Genomic DNA, 5,481 nt, shown 5'->3' on the forward strand with positions numbered 1-5,481 from the left:
CAGTACTTTTGAGGTTAAACAAACGTTCATAATTAATTTAAATAAATTACAAGTTAAAAAAGGCATGGACATTTCTCTTTTTTGTATCGAAAAAATATCAAATCGTGAGACTAAAGTATCGAACCGAACCGTGAATTTTCTGTATCGTTGCACCTCTAATATTTACATAGAAATTATTGATGCATGAATGAAATGAACACTTTAATAATGAGATGCTGTTAGATGCAGTGACTGACAGAGAATTAATGTTTTCAAAACAAACATTTTTACATTATTATAGTAACGTTTTACACGTTTGTTTTCCGTATTAAAATTTAATTATCTCCTATAAATCTATTTATCACAAATTTCCTTATCTTGAATAAGATAATATAAAGTTTATTGTAACATTTTTCTGCTCATTTGGATCTTTATTTTAGAGCCCTCTCTTAAAGCCACAGGGCACCAGCAGTTTGTTGATCACTACCAGCAGAACATCAGGGTTCAAACACCTTCATTCGGTCCTGCTGAAGTCGTTTCTACAGCGATGATAATCCACGCCAACAATCGGTGCCTGTCTGCGACGCGGACTGGGCTTGTGTTTGAATACAAAGCAGAAAAAGAATGGCGTGGCTGTAAAGCTGGTGACCTTTGAGCCACATAATGATGATACACAGCCAGTGTGGAACTGTGTCATTCTACGGAGAAGACTTCAGCACAACACGAGTTTCCCTCAGCTCCACTCACTTATCACAACAGCTGAGTAATAACACTTTTCTCAACAGAGTCAATGAACCTGTTTTTTTCCACCTGGAATGTGGATTTTGTTAGTTTTAAATAGTGTTCAGGCTGCAACAATGGAAAAATAAATTACATGTCCGAGCTCTGACTGGTACTGAATGCACGCAAAGAAAAAACTCCAACACTTATCTTTGACAAGCCAAATCCATTTTCTCTTTTGTTGTAGACATTTTAAAGCAGCATAATGATTTTGTRGTTTAAGTGCATTTTATGCAAATCAGTTCATATAAATTCACACAACACCAAAAGGGAAGTCAAGATTTGTAGCCACAGCAATGCTAAATGCTACTTGTATCGTCATGTTTACATGTCAAAAGTCCTGACATGCATGATGTTGTACTTGTTTACCTGCTCATCCATGTCAACTCCTGACGTTTACCTGAAATTTGTATGTTTTTACTAAAAAATCCATAATAAGACTGTCCTGTCAGCTGTGGGAAAGAAACAACGTTGGGTGAAGATAACAGCATCTGAAGCACTGAGGAGGAAGGAAAGGAGGATGAGGAGGTAATGAACCTATTTCCTTACAGCCTTCCTTACAGGCTCTGAGACTTAAATTAATTTAAAGCAGTTTTTGAAATATCCTAAAGATTGCCCCCCAATACGTCTGTATTCATGCAAAATGGYGGAAWATCTTTGTAATTTACAGACAATCCATTCAACTTGACATGAACGCCTGCTCCAACACACCTGATTACCTCTTCGTTATGCAGAAGTTTTAATCATTCATTCAAATCAGGCGTGTCGAAGCAGAGAAAACTAAACCATGCAGGACGGTGGCCCTCAAGGACCAGGACTGAACACCTCGGGTTTGTGCCAACCTTCAATATTCTATTTACAGCAGTCAATCTAAGGAACAACCACTGCAGCTATTAGAAACAATACATTAAACTAAAAAAATATAAAGGTAAAAAATTCTTTAAACTTAGGTTTTAATAATTTAATTATTGGCTTCTCAGCTGAGTATAGTTTTCCACATAGCACCTACCAAGATGGCAGCACAAAGTCTCAACATGTCAACATAAGCTCTGACGTAGGTGGCAATTCCAGTGGCTGCTAATAAATGACCAAAATAAATAAAAGCATGAATTTATTACACAAGTCTATGACCTGTGCAGCACGAGAACCGTTGTAGAACCAGACATTGAGTTCTGCATCGTCCTGTCTGAAAGCCTTTAGTTTAATTTTTAATTACTTTAACCTAAACCCAAAACCGCGAAAAGCTGAAGYGATTTTAGACCGAATTAAGACCTTTTCTGCCTGACAACACAATATAACTTAAAATAAAACATTATATCTCTGCTGTAATACACGCAGAGAAACCCTGACCCTGGTCAAAACACGAAGAGCATCGAGTCAACTTTAACGTCTAGACGAGGTCTGAACCAAAACATCCCCCCGCTGCCTTTTTCCACACATTTGTTTTCCTTCAGCGTACTCACAGGATGTGATTTATGACTCAATGATTCTCCAAATAAAATATAAAAAAATGCAGCAGTGATCCAGTGAGTTTATTTTTAGAGTGGATTGCTGCTTGACAGAGGATGGTCACAATCTGAAACCCTGGATGTTTTCTGAATCAAGAAAACTCCCAGAAAACAAGTATTTTTTATCTKAATGTTATGATAAAAAGCACAAGTAGTTATTTGTTGCTTTACATTTCACACAAGCTTCATCTGAAGCGACAGGAGACYTCTCAGCTGCTGTAAAACAACTAAATCAGGCTGACGAAGAGGAGGGATCGTTATCAACTAGTGTGGCTCAGAGAGTCAGAATGTTTTGTGGTGATAAACAAAAACAACACAAAAGAATATAAATGGCACGTTGTGTGATGTGCAGCGTTTTCAAATCATTTTAAATCCAAAAGCAAGCATTCTCAGAAAATCCTTGTGCATGAAATTAATTTATTAATTTTGACGACTGTAGACAAACTGGCATTGAAGTCTTTACAGTGGCACAAAGTGGGGAACACAAGTTTGTAAGCATAACATAACTTTTTTAAATAACCTTTGTTTTGATGGGAATCATTTAATTTGAAAAAAAAAAACACAGATTAGTTTGGGTTAAAACTAAAACAGACTGCCTGCTAAAGCATAGGGTAAATAATTAAATGTGACCCATCATATCGAAATGAGGATTAAGTCAAATTTGGTCAAAATGACCTAATTACATTTTCAGATTCCTGGCTTTAAATGCTATATTTTGATACCTGGATCATCCTGATATCATATGTAAATCCATATATATGATTTAATTTGTCTTGATGGTTTCAATAATACATAAATATTTGGTCTGAATCATAATTTTATGTAATTTTAATGAGGATTTTTTGATGTCCTAATAAGGAAGAAACCTCAAATTATATTTGAATATTGAGATTTTCCAGCTCAAAAGAAACAAAACTTTGCTAACTCACAGGGAACATCTCAAAACTTTAAACCACTTTTCCTCAAAATGTGTTTTTTGTTGCTGCTACTGCTCAAAAAATGCTTCAAATTTGTGTCTGATTATATTTCAGAGTTCATTCAAAAGGTTCATTGATATTAAGGCATTTATTCATTATGTTTTGACAAAATGCAATTTTTGCAAATGTTTTAATAAAACACTATATTTACCTTTACCATACACCACTTGTAGACTTGATCCTCGTTTTGATGTGATGGGTCACAAATGTGGTTTTAGGTAGTTTAATCAAAACTGATTTTGTTATTAGGAGCTCTACAGACATATTTAAATGGATCTTATGATGTTATGTGTTTAAACAGGCACTTTACACCACTTAATATTTCTCATCAGGGAGGAGTTGCAGCTACAGAATATAAAAAATTAACCAAAGTGTACAATACTCAGACACGTGAACTATACCAAAAAGTGAGTTACGCCGCAAAAAAGCTTTAATATAGTTTGTTTTTGCGGACATTTAAAAGTAAAGCCAACAAACTTAAATTTCAGTCATGTTTATAGGAAATATATTTCCTGTACACCGTCCTGTGGTGTAATTTTCCGAGTATGTGCACAACTGTCATGACTCAGTGCAGCTCCAAAATAAACAACAACAACAACAACAACAACAACAACAACAAACCCTCTGCAGGTGGGATCAGCACATCTGGAGACAGGTGCTGCCTCGTTCAGGACCACGCGCCATGAAGCAGGATTAGCATCTTAGCTAAACAGCTTCAGGCTCAGTTTGGGGGTTTTAAGCGTTTCTGAGCTTGTTACCATGGTAAATGACGCTGAAAATCGTTTCTGGGTTAAAGATCACGCACGTCAACGCACCGGTTATCAGTGTTTGCTGCTCATGGACGTATCAAATCGTTAGCATATTGTTAACACAACTCCAGAGTGTTACCTAAAGTTAATCCCAAAACAACACAAACGTAAACATTTAACTCAGGAGCGACGTATTTTCCGGGTTGGGGGGGTGCGCTTCATCCTAGAACAGCCTCCATTCAGGCCTAAACACATCAAACTGACATAACGGATAATAACCGTTCTTATAAGAGTAAAAACAAGAGCTAAGTCGTAACTTTTAAAGCTGTAACTTCGTCTTATTTGTAAAAAAATAAAATAGCCATGAAAAGCGCGACGGCTGGCCAGCTTTTCACGGCYGGGTTGCTTTTTCCGGTACAACACCTGCGGCGTGATTCCGCGGTTTCCCCAACCCCCCCGACCGTTTCAAAACGAGGCTAATATTGTTTCCACGCCACGGCAACAGCGTGACAAAGTGTACACACATAGGTTTTTGACGCGTTTACAAATAGCTAAAACGTGTTTATTACTCACCTGTCAACTCTCACTTCAAGGCGGATAAACACTCGGACGAAGGCGGCTGTTGGTGCTGCTGGACTCGGGCCTTCACTCGGCTTCCGGGCTAAGTACGCAGGGGGTTATCAGTGAGCACAGCAGCTACCAGCAAACCCCTTAAACTTCACCAAAAGAAGKATTCAGATAGGACGGGCAGTAGTAAGAGCCAGCCGTGATGCGAAAACGACGCCCTCAAAAAGCTGAAACCAAAAAAAAAGGGCTGCAAGCTAAGAGTTAGCTCGGAGGCTAGCTTATCAACTTTGTGCACTCGGGCTCGATAAATCTGGCGCCTGAGAGCTCAGGGAAAACAATTTTCTCACGGACAACAAGGGGTTCTCCGCGAAGAGGGAGCCGAAAACCGACCAAAAGGCCCTGGAACGGAAAAACCGAACGTCTCAAAGCTCCCGATCGATCCAAACACTCGTTGCTGCTAAAGATGAGGCAGAGGGGATTTTGGAATGGAGAAGTCGGCGTTTCCTTTCCCTTTCGTGTGCAGCACGAAGATCGTTTACAATACCGAAGATGGATCACTCGTTAGTAAACATTAAAGTGCCACTTTACGACCAAAGCTACAAAAACTCATTCTTTTTAGGTTTCTAATGATATAACAAGTCGTTAATTCAAATGACACTTTGACGTTAGTATTCTTATTAGCAGAACAAAAGAAATACATTTTAAAAGAGAAAAAAGCTAATTTAAACAAACAAATAATATTAGCAAAAAGCTAAAGAAGAAAAATGCTATTTAAAAGTATCATAAAGCTAGCCATAAGCTAAATGTAAACAATGGGCTGGCTAAAAGTAGCATATTTTAAATGGAACAATATTTTTCTAAGAATTTTGAGAAGTCTGCAGTAATACGATGGTAAAACATGCAAAACATAATAAAAACCAA

At 37.7% G+C, this 5,481-nt stretch overlaps 1 protein-coding gene across 2 annotated transcripts in view; it reads right to left on the minus strand.

Moving 5' to 3' along the window:
• The window catches only part of larp4b (La ribonucleoprotein 4B), a 36,057-nt gene extending 30,970 nt beyond the window's left edge, over positions 1–5,087 (minus strand). For both annotated transcript variants that reach the window (XM_014028234.1, XM_014028233.1), the window contains exon 1: positions 4,567–5,087. The gene's annotated coding sequence lies outside the window, so the exon portion shown is untranslated. The remainder of the gene's footprint in view (positions 1–4,566) is intronic.
• Between the last annotated feature and the right edge of the window lie 394 nt (positions 5,088–5,481).

The sequence above is a fragment of the Austrofundulus limnaeus genome, unplaced genomic scaffold (assembly GCF_001266775.1).
Source record: "Austrofundulus limnaeus strain Quisiro unplaced genomic scaffold, Austrofundulus_limnaeus-1.0 Scaffold731, whole genome shotgun sequence".
Lineage (NCBI taxonomy): Eukaryota > Metazoa > Chordata > Actinopteri > Cyprinodontiformes > Rivulidae > Austrofundulus > Austrofundulus limnaeus.